The following is a 12,393-nucleotide window of genomic DNA, read 5'->3' on the forward strand; positions in this document are numbered from 1 at the left end:
ACAGGACACTGGATGCTAAAATTGATTGCAATCTGATGTTTGTTATCACAGACTCATGGCACTCTTTGCCTTGTGTTTTTGCCCCACTGGAGATTTGAACCAAGGAATTCAGGAAACAGGTTCAAAAGTGTGACACATCATAAAGCTGGACCATGTCAGTGTTTTCTCTGATTATTTCTGACAAAAGGAATCACTTCAATGCTACAATGCTGAAGAATAATCCAAGAGACTGTGCTGATCTGGTTTTGGGGTCAGAATATGATTGTGGTTAGAGCTAAGGTCAGTTTGACGTGTTGTGACTAGGTGTGGGTATCCATTTCAATTGATCCAACTCAGTTTTGACTCAGAAATATTTAAGTTCTGATCACTTATCAGTACATGCCCATAGTTTTATACGCATGTATGAAAGCAAAGCTCACACTTGTGAGTTTTCATTAGAGGTATAAACGTCACTTTGTATAAAATAACTGAGGATAAAACAAAGAAGAACATGAAGGAGATTTAGATTTAGGTCTGGCTTCAGGGGGAATACCAAGGCGTTCCCAGGCCAGCCAACAGAGATTGTTCCAAAGCCTTAAGATGCAACCACAGCCCAGCGTTTCGCGATTTGCCAAAAATGATCACTTTTTATTGCAGTAATCTAAACCATGCAGGAGTACATTAATGACTAACTTTGTGTGGTGGATAGATCATCTCGGGTCTTCTCTTGCCTTAATTTTGGTCAATTTCCAGCATGTTTTTCCTGCACTTATAGCCAACGAGGTAACTTCCTGCTAACGTAACCTTCCTAGCGTTTAAGGAGACTTGCGTGCGGGTTTTTTTTTCTCCTGGGTGAATTCGGTCTTTAAGTATATCATTTAAAAGTAAGGTTGATAAGGTTTACACCTAAACACTCGTGTTTAATCAGTGTTAACGTCAGTTTAGCCGAACTGCTAATTTAACCTGCGTGAATTGTAGAAAGTACAACAACCAAAGTGTTCGACAACATATAAAACATGTGAATTCCTGCAAAGCTCACCTTTGGAGGCAGAAACAATCGAATAGAAGAATAGAAGCCAGACAAGTTTAAGAAATAAAGTCAGGATGCCCATGTCATTCCCCCCGTGCCTTGTCTCAAAATTGCGTACGTCTGTGCACTTTGGTTCTGGTGAATTCGTGATACCTTGATCAGTCGGAGACCAAGTGCTGTTCTAATTAAAAGTACCAACCCAGCAAAGAACGCGAAAAAAAAAATCCCGGATTTTTTCTCGCTAAATTAAGAAAAGACGGCTCCGTGAGATCATCGAGTACACTGCTGTTCCAGATGTACAAATCGCGTGTCCGTACTTGAGAAATGAAAAAGGGCTGTAGATCTTCTTTCTTGTGTTGTTCCGGGTGTTAAAGCAGCAACATATGTTCGTCAGAGCCGCATGCAGGCGTAAAACGTAAATGCAGACCGTTTACACCCACTTGGTGATCACAAAAAATGTTGCCAAACCTCTTTACAGTAATAACTCTTGTTCCGTCGGACTACACTTGTATCGCACATGCAAAGAGCGCCACCATCCGTCCACAGACAATCCAGTTTGTCATGTCATACCGCAAAGAGGCAAAGCAACTACTTTGTGCCCCTTTCTTGCCACAAGGGGTCGCCCCTGCATAAAGGCCTGGGTGTGTGCGCTATCGACAAGCTGAAAATCAAGGCTGACGCAATCACTAAAGACCGGATCATACCCCTATGTGTTTTCAGTCATATTTAGTGGAAATGTACTATCTTAATCTAATGAGCTAAAATAAATGATAAAAAAGGAAAGATAACAGATTAAAAACTCAATATACCTCATTATTAATCTGTGTCCATTGTCCTTAGAGTCCTTTTTAGAGTCCTTAGAGTCTCTTTTGCTTATCCAATTCAGGATCACGGAGGGATAGAGTCAATCAGTTTTCTTAAGGCTAAATATTCCAAATAGAATAGAAAGTTTCAATAAACTATGCGTATCTAAAGACACATGAGAAACACTGAGACTGTTTTTTTTTTTCGTTGAACTTTTATACTCCCGCAGTTTGAGTGGGCTGTTTGCCCGCTCTCTCCGCCTCTTCCTCTCTTGCGACTCGTGTCGAACGAGGCCAATGAACAGCAGCTGTGAGTCTGTGTCTGCCTCCGCCTCTGGCTGTGACCTAGAGAGAGAGAGGAGAATCTGAAATTATTTGAGAGCTAATTTTTTAAAGTATAAAATACAGTTTCAAAGCAAATGAATTTATTTTCAAAATATAAAAAACAATTTTGGTTTAGTGATGATCATTTTCAAACCAATAAATTGAATTTCAAATTAGGCTAATTCATATTCAGTTTTTAAAAGCATTCATTCAAGTTACAATTCAGATTCAATCCTAGCAATTCAAATTCGAATTTAACTTATTCAAATTCAGTTTCTGATGGCACAGATTCCTGCCCATAAACCTGCCTGAAGAAGTTAAAACTGAATAGCATGTGATATTCTGTGTGCTGTGTGTGATTCGTTAACAGAGTCTTTTTGACTGATAGTAAGTCAGTGAGTTTGTTTAAATGTGGTTCACAGTTTTTCAAAGACTGACTGTGTGTAAGGAAGCAGAAACAAGAGCTAATTTGAATATGCTGACTCAAAGATTAAAAGAATAAAACTAAACCAAATGTGTTTAACTGTGTGATTAAGAGTCATAAATGAAATATCTGGCCTGCCCTGTTTTGTGTTCAGGCTGCACAGAAACGGGGAAATTCATGCAGAGTTTGTGGTTTGTAGGCATTTCACACTCTGCTGCAACTCACACTGAGTTTCCTCTTTAGCAACAATGGTTCAAAGTTTGTGCTCAGACAGGAATTGTTCCTTCTCTGTTGCCACACCCACAAGGAAATTCCTGAGTGTCACATTTACCCCTGCAGGGCCAGAGTACTCTGACACCACGGGACATTGGTGCTAGTCTGAGCAGGAATCATATTTCTTCGCATCAAATGAACATCAACTGTGTATCCATGAATATTACAAACACGCCCTGGTGCTGGTTGCTCCTCTGTTTCGTGAAACAGTGATTAGACTTGACTGACTGTTGTGCAAGTTCACCAGTAACTCCGGCAGTTTGAGATTCAATGATTATCTCAGTGAAGACTTTTTACCTTTCATTTCAGGCTTGTGACCACAGCTGAAACACCGCTGATGCACAGTTGTGCGCACAGACATCATGTGTTTATTTTCATCTGAGCTCGTATGGATATAATTTAAGACCTGCTGATGCGATGAACTGAAACGTGTTTAAGTACAGGTCCTTCTCAAAAAATTAGCATATTGTGATAAAGTTCATTATTTCCTGTAATGTACTGATAAACATTAGACTTTCATATATTTTGGATTCATTACACACAACTGAAGTAGTTGAAGCCTTTCATTGTTTTAATATTGATGATTTTGGCATACATAACTCATGAAAACCCCAAATTCCTATCTCAAAAAATTAAATTAAATTAATTTAAAATAATTAAAATCTAAAATATATGAAAGTCTAATGTTTATCAGTACATTACAGGAAATAATGAACTTTATCACAATGTGCTAATTTTTTTGAGAAGGACCTGTATATCCTGTTATGTAAAACCTCAGAAATGAAAGACTTGTTTCACACCCCACGCTTATTAAGGGAGAAACTTAACAAAGGGAACGTTTTGATGCCAGTCAGACAGATAAAGATGACAGTCTGTACTTTCATTGTCCACACAGCTGTGGTGGAGTTGACTTCGCTATGTTTTACATGAAGAGAATAAAAATAAAAATCCCCTAGAGCAGCGCCGAAGTTTCACTTTTAAAGAGTATGCGGGGAGTAGAAGTTTTGCCTGACGTGTTGATTTTAATCAGTTAGAGAGCAGCTAAATTCTCTTAACTGTCTTTGAATGATCTATGTCTATGAGTTCATTTTGTGTTTATTTTGTGCGTCGTTGTTACAGCGACTTTACTCTCAGGGCGCGACCGACCGCAGAGCTGTTTCCTTGTTTGTAAGTGTTAGACTGTGATCTGTAAGTTAAAGCTGCCCGGTCGTTTTTCTTTTGTTCTCTGGTTTAATTATTTTACTTAGTTTGGTTGTTCCTCAGTTTGTGTGACCAGTCTGTTCTGTAAACGTGGTGCCAACAGGAAAGAAACAGGAAAGAAAAAACAGACCGACGACAGTCTTTTTTTCTGCCTAACCCCACAGCCAATAAACGTCTTTCTCGCTGTGATCCTGCTGTATGTCACGCAGCACCAAGCTGAAAACAGGCGCATAGGTCATTATCCGAACATACAGTCATAAAGAAACTATGTTTACTTGAGCTCAGTAAAGACTGGCTTGTAAATCAGGCTTCATATTAATCATATGCTGGCTTACAAATAACCAAGAAATGTAAAATGTCTGAATATGAAATCATATTCAGGTAGAGTCAAACAGGTTTTTCCTCTAACACAGAAAGGACCGCAAACCAAAGGTTTAACACAGAAGATCTGTACTTTGAAGGTAATCTGAGGTTCTCTAAAACCTTCAAAATGGTTTCAAAAGAGAGCAGAGGTTTTCCTCGTTAATGAGACATCGTATTTAATGAAGAGAAGCGAGGCCTTTTTTTTTTTTTAACTTTGTCTAATGCAGCAGCTGCTGTGTGGAAACTTGACTGATAGACACACAGAGGAAGTCCTGAGTCACAGTTCTCTTATGTTTGTGAGTGTAGATGTGGTAATTATATTTATAATAACAGCCCCAGAATCCAAACACGTAAATGTCGGTCTCTCTTTGTGCTGTAACAGAAAGCAAAGTGTATGTTCTACTTTCACTTTTCCTGCAACCCAGGCAGAGTCTCCACTTCACCGAGAATAGAAGATAGAAATAAATCTAAACACCAAAATCCGTACTTGTGTGTATTTTCTGTCGTTTTGTAGTGCGTCTTAACACATGAACATAAAGTGCGTTTAGAGTTAAACAGCGTTTAGGTGTTTCCTTGTATGCTCTGTGTTACCTGCTGCCACCTGGTGGCTGGATTTAAATAAAACTGTGCAGTGTGCGTCACCCCAACATGCAAAGCACGCACAACAATCACTTTATTGAGGAGGTAGAGGCAATTCTTCTCTTTAAACATACTGAACAAGAACTATCGAGGAAAAATTGCATTTATATGGAGGACCACAAGAGCCGCACATGTCAAAATTCTGTCCTTAAATAATGAATTGTACAATAAATTCTGCATTTGCAAATTCATTCATTCATTCATTTAAATATTATATATATTCAAAATTATTTTTAAAACACAATTTAAAAAAAGATGAATAAGTAAATGGTTTCACAAATCAAAGATTTATTTCTGACATTTAAAATGGTGATTCCACTCTTCATTTGAAAACCCATGTTAGCTCACTGATTAGCCATTGCATTAACTATTGGATTAGCTTTTGTATTAACTATTTCATTTCTGAAATCCAAAAGCACATGCTTGAGGCTTACACGGCAGATATTTGCTCCCATCACCCTCATGAAGAGGAGGATCAGACAGCAGTGACCACAGACTGTTACGCAGGTCAAATCTTACTTACAGCAGGAATGGGAAAAATGTCAATTTATAAATTGTAACAATTCATTTCTTCAATTTCAGAAAGATTAAGGTGAGAAAGGACACAGGCGGGGTTCCTGTATATTTAGAGAAAGCTCAGCCAGTATCAGACTAACACAGTGTAACCTTTAATAGCAACAGCAATGTGAACATGCATGTTCAACAAGAGCAAAGTGTCTGCAGAATATTTTTCAATTTTCAATTGTTCGAACAGACCACAGTAACATTTTACATGTCTGTAACTGACGCACAGGGAAATCAGAGTGTCATATTTCTTCTGTGGAAGTAAGATGCGACAGCAGTGTTAATCTGTGCAGGAACCTCATTTTTATTGGCATCAAATGAAAATAAGATCAATTTTGCAACCATCAATTATTATTATTATTATTATTATTATTATTATTATTATTATTATTATTATTATTATATATTCTCCTGCTGGGATTTGCCATGTCTGCATGGTAACCCAGTGTTTAATCTGGAGTTACGAGATTTGTCTTTGCAGTGTGAGAGTCGAGGTTATCTGTGTGATAACTGACAGTAACGTGCAATCATTGTGGTTATCTGACTAAGAGGTGTTCTTATTATTACCACATCCTGAACTTAGCAAGAACAGAAAGTTCACTTTTAAGTAATTTCTCCCACTGTTTACTGTGATATTCTTTTATCCTGTGAGCCTCCTGTGATGAGTCAGCCTCCTTGACCAGTACACATTTTGTTCTTATCCAGAAAAAACAGGCAGCACTAAAAGATAAACAAGACATTGTCTATCATTTTCTCCCTCTCTTTACTTTAATAAGGTTATATTATTGAGCCTGGTTGCACATGCTTGAATCACTTTCTGCGCCTTGACATCTGGGACTAATTCTGAAACTGTTCTGGCTGCTGTGAGCTCTAGCATCAGAGAGCCTTGTTGATTTTTTTTTTTTTTAGCTAGTATGCTGTGTGTGTGTGTTTGAGTTGGCTGGTTGTGCCTATTCTGTGGAGAGGAATGTGTCTGGTGACTCACCCTTTTTTGGCTTTCTTTTCAGGTTACTGACCAACTCCTGGGTTTGTTTTCTTTCTTTAAAAGGTGATAGAGGCTTGGGTGTCTAATGTAATTTAATTAGTTATAGAAACATTAATAGAACCCTTTTAACTAAACTGTTAAGGTCCAAGTTCAGATGGAAGTGTTGGGCAATTTAACGCTCCTCTGCTGCCACCTATTGGCTGTCGTCTTTCTGTGAGTGATGCCTTTATATTACAGTGGATACACTAACTGGCCACTTTATTAGGTACACCTTGCTAATACTGGGTTTGACCCCCTTTCCTTCCTTTTCCCTCTGAAAAGAACATCAGGCGTGAACCAAGGACGGCATGACTGACACATGCCTACACCATGAATCCTGCAAAGAAAACAAGAATCAAACAAACCACAGACAGAAACTTGAGATAAAACTCACTCAAATTTATAAAATATATTTAGTACAATGATTCACAAAACAAACTTTTAAAGTAAGAGTATGAATTTAAATAATATATTTTATGTGTTTCATTTACTTGTACATGACCTATGTTTTTTTTTTAAAATTAAAATCAAAGATAATTAATATAAAATGAACTGTGATCTGTGTGGAAAGACGTTAATATAAAAGGTTATAAATTAAGAACGTCAGAGGTGTCCAAAGAAGAAATCATTGGAAACTGAAATCTATGCATGTGTTTTAATGTTTGCTGCCACCTCATGATTAGTTTTTAGTGCAAACTAACAGTGTAGTGTGATAGCTTTATTCCAGTCTCATTGTGTAAACTGTGGAACCACTCACATTGGATGCTCTATGTACTACATTTTCAATCTGTGATTTGTCTTGATCCTGATAAATTCAGCATAGAAGTAGTAGAAGCTATTTTTGTGAGGGAGCGAGGCAGAACTGGTGGGTTTGCAGGTGTGTGGATAACAAGAGACATTCTGATAGACGCATGAATCAAAGAATCAAAGCAGTTATTAAAACCCAACGACAGCAAAGGCCTCATCTATATACAGTCTTTTGAGTTTGCTGATGGCATCAGTGACGTCTTTCATGGCTGTTTCCCCATTTTAATCGGCTGGTTCATAAACTGCAGCAGCAGGTAAAAGGGTCTGCTCTTGAAAATCAGATTTTAAAAATATCTATCTACATCAGAGCAGTAAGTGTCCGCAGTGTCAGAGGTACACCAGGATTTAGATGCACAAAACACCTCTCTTGTGTTTACCAGATGCTCCTCTCACTGACATAAACTGAGACTGAGTTTAGAGATACCCACTCTGCCATGTGTGTTTGCAGTTGAAAGGCAGCAGTCGGCGGTGTTCTTGCTGGATCACCGTTTTTTTAGCCTGTGGTTAACAGAAGTTCACAGCTCTGTAGTCGTTCAGTTTCCTCTTTGACATAAACATCTCAGAAGAACATGGAGGTGTAGCTGTTTCACACGCTGTCACGTGTTTTATACAATAATACTTTAGTCGCTTTACAGAGTAAGATTAAATGAAAGTAAGTGCTTTAAATGCATTAAAGTAAACTTGCATTACTACCATTCAGTCGTTGACTGGTCCAGGATTTTAGTCATTTTTTTATTTATTCATGAAAGCATGATATAGCAATTTAATTTTGTGGTGTTGCATGTTGTTCATTCACAGAGATGTGACGAACACAACCTGACTGATTAAATGGGAACTCTGTCTGTGCAGCTCAGAAGTGATGCTCAGTGATCACATCACCAATGTCATCACAGTCCTCAGCCCGTCTCTCCCCAGCTTGGGTTGGTGGTGGTGGTGCTGTTACCACAGGGATGACGTCACCGCCTGTCACATGGTGTAATCAGAAATTTTTAAAAGAGGGAAAAAGAACTGAGCTTGACAGATAACTTAAGAGGCTCAGTGTGTTACCTGTGGCTCTCAGTCAATATAAAGACACCATGAGCAGAATGGAGATGAAGTATGGACAGAACATCCCCAGGTGGAGGAAAACTCTGGACACAAGGTGGGGGGGAGGAGGGTTCAAGGGTCAAGTTTGCAGGTCTACCTGCACAGAGAATCACATCTGTTCAGGTAAATATGTGGACAAAATAAAAGGTGAAATCAGAGTGAAGCTCCTCACCTGTGACAGTGATCCAGCTGGATGGAGACTCTCCATGACCGCTGATGTCACACTTGTAGAGGCCTTCATCAGACCTGGAAACATGCTGGATGGTCATGTGACCTGTAGGCTGCTTCCTGATGAGGGAGCCATCTTTATAGAAAGCAGCTGGGAGGTTGGAGGGAGTGGTCTTTGTTTTACAGAGCAGAGTGACGTCATCTCCCTCCATCACAGGGAGGACAGGACTCTGCAGGATCACTGATCCACCTCAACACAGAGACAAACTACAGCATTTCATCCATTTACACACAGCTTCATCAACACTAACTCCACACACTCAGCTTACCAGTGACTGTCAGGTTAACCATGTTACTGATGGGACCCTCTCTGGACTCACACCAGTAAACTCCACTGTCCAATGGGTCGATATAACTGATGTTACAGGAAGAACCAGCTGATCTCCCCACCCCCCTCCATCTCCACACTGAGTCCTCTGTTCTGTGCTTGTGTTTCTCCTCAGAGTCCATCCAGCAGAGCTGTCGTCCTCCTCACAGCTCAGAGACACAAAGTCTCCTTCAAAGAACTGAGAGCTGCTGGGACTCACAGTCAGACCAGCTGTGAGGATGATATATATTAAGTACAAGCCAGCACTGAAGTCTAAAGCAGGTGTTACACCCCTGAAAACAGGGGGGAAAGAATCACGAGAGTGATTATGACTTGCGTCTCTCATGCAGTAGTTTATTGTAGTGATGTGTCCTGTGTGTCGAAGCGTAGAATCGTGTGTCGGGTAATCTCGGGGGCGTTTTTGTGAAGCGCGTATCGAGGCTTGCTTTCATTACGTGTGACGTTCGAGGCCTCGCGGGCAGTCCGTACCACGTGACTGATTCAGGGACTGGTTCACCGGTTCGCGCCAGATTCGAAATAAAATGGGCAGAAAAACAGCTGCTTCCCCATCACACTGTGTTGTGGAATTGGATTACGTACGTGCTACATAGTTACTTGAGCATTTCTTCTTCGATGGAACCAGCAAGGAAGAGATGTTTTTTTATTTTATTTTATCTCTCCTAATAAAGTATGCACACAGTAATAAATATCACAAATGATAAACACCATAATATAAATAAACAACACTACACATCCTATAATCTGATTTCTGTCTTTTAGTTTATTAAAAAGTGAAGCGCCAAACACTAGTTTGTGTCATTATCCAGATGTACATAAGCATGATTACACAGTTACTAGGAGCGGGTTTTGATTATCGATTAAAATCGATTCTAGCTTGTTTGAGGTGATATCGATTCATTAAAATCCTGAATCGATTTTTAATATAAATATTACTACATTTCAACCACCACCAAACAGCTAAAACAGTAAATGAGAGCAGGTACATCGATTCTGCACAAAGACATAAACACAAGGCGCGGACCGCTGACGCATCAGAATCAGTGAGATGTCGCCTTTCTCACCAGACAGCACGGACACGGTCGGGGCTGAAAGCCGACAGTTCACTGATTCTGATCCGTCGGCGGGTCCGTGCTTCGTGTTTACGCCTTTTTTGCGCTGATTCTGAACCTGCAGGTTTTATTTCTCTTCAAACAATATTGACCGAACCAGCAGCAAAAGAAGATCCAAACTATGCTTCACATAAACATCGTCATGAATTTTATCTGATGTTTGCTGTTTTGCTTTCACCAGGATAAAATCACACTTCATGCACAGCTTTCTCTCTCTCACACACTCTCTCTCTCTCTCTCTCTCTCTCTCACACACACACACACACACACACACACACACACACACACACACACACACACACACAGTCACGGTTCTGGGTCATGTTGACCCAGCTTTCTGTTTTTCATGCTTTGGTGTTTTTCTAGGTTATGATTTATGATTTGATTAATCAGTGATACTGTTTTGATTATGATTATTATTTAGTAGGCTTTGGTCAGTGTCAAGTCTGTCTCTCTCTGTCTAGTCTGTGTCTTAGTAAAGTGTGTTTTGTTTATTGTTTTACTTTGAAGGTTCTTGTTCCTGTCTGATGTCAGTGTTCCGGCTTTGCTCTCCCTGTCTCGTTAGGTCTTATTTCTCCCAGCTGTGTCCCCCTTCTGTCTCTAATTCCTTGATGACTCCCTCAGTGTATTTAAGCCCAGTGTGTCTTTGTGTCAGTGTCGCGTTGTTAATGTCTGTTCACCCTCGCGGCCTCTGTGTGTTCCATTTGCCAGCCTGCCAACCTGTCTAGTTATTCTGTTCACCCAGTTTAGTTGGTGTTTTTCCTGTTCAGTTTCATACCAGCATTAAAGCTGTGTGCTTTGAGTTACTTCTGCCTCCGTGAGTCCTGCGTTTTGGGTCCTCTCTACACACACACACACACACACACACACACACACACACACACACACACACACTCTACTTCAAGAACAGTTTCCCGTCTAAAAATCTGTTTTCTGCATTATTCGCTTGTTTGTTATGCATAAGACCTCCGTTGTTTACAGCGCTGTCAGCCGCTGTTTTTCCCTTTAAATACTTCCAAAAAGAGAACCTAATTTCTGCCGTTCAATAGGCTACTAAAATAAAACTTTTTAACATTATGCAAAATTGCAAAACGCTTAGGCGTGTCTCTAATAAAACCTCTGTAATTTGCTCTGCTTCAATTCGGCAGCATCAGGTAATGTTGATTAATTGTTTTCTTTAAATTCAATTTTATTTATATAGCGCCAAATCACAACGAAAGTCGCCTCAAGGCGCTTCATAGATACAGAGAAACCCAACAATCATATGACCCCCTATGAGCAAGCACTTTGGCGACAGTGGGAAGGAAAAACTCCCTTTTAACAGGAAGAAACCTCCGGCAGAACCAGGCTCAGGGAGGGGCGGCCATCTGCTGCGACCGGTTGGGGTGAGAGAAGGAAGACAGGATAAAAGACATGCTGTGGAAGAGAGACAGAGGTTAATAACAGATATGATTCAATGCAGAGAGGTCTGTTAATACATAGTGAGTGAGAAAGGTGACTGGAAGGGAAAAACTCAATGCATCATGGGAATCCCCCGGCAGCCTACGTCTATGGACTACTTGCACTAGGGCATGTGACGTATTTCTGTTTCCAAATAGTACCGCTTGGGCGTTTCCGGTATGTTTGTTTATCTGTCGGTAGCTATGCTAATGTCCCTTCAGAATGAGTATAAAAAGGAAAGTATTTAAAACATAACATTTTCAAAAACAGGAGAAGAAATACTCCGAGCATTGCTGTGTCTTATTTTGTTCGGCTTCAGCCAAATTTAACGGCATACTAAGTTTTCATGGCTTTCCGACCCATTCCGACTTGAGAAGACAATGGCTGGTAAACATACGCCGGGATCATTTCATGATTACCTCTCACACCAGGCTCTGCTGCAGACACTTTGCCAGTGATCAACTCATAGAGCCAACAACCCTCGATGGTCGAAGGCGGCTTATTAAAGGTGCTGTACCAACACTTTTTGAGTGGAATGGCTATAAAGTTGAACCACCGCGGCGTAGTGTTTGGGAGAGGACGGAGTGACGCCCTGAACTAGTTCGTCTTACAAGAGATCATGACTACTGCTCAGTCCCCGAGCCGTCTGCATTGGACATATCTGCATCAGCTGCAGAAGACCTGTTCAAAGACGTGGAGACTCTGAGGAAGGAAATACAGGAGTTACGTGTCCAGCGAGAATTTGGGTTACAGCGTTTTGCTGGCTCCGACA

This window comes from Simochromis diagramma, unplaced genomic scaffold (genome assembly GCF_900408965.1).
Source record: "Simochromis diagramma unplaced genomic scaffold, fSimDia1.1 OVJJ01000660.1, whole genome shotgun sequence".
In the NCBI taxonomy this organism is placed as follows: Eukaryota; Metazoa; Chordata; class Actinopteri; order Cichliformes; family Cichlidae; genus Simochromis; species Simochromis diagramma.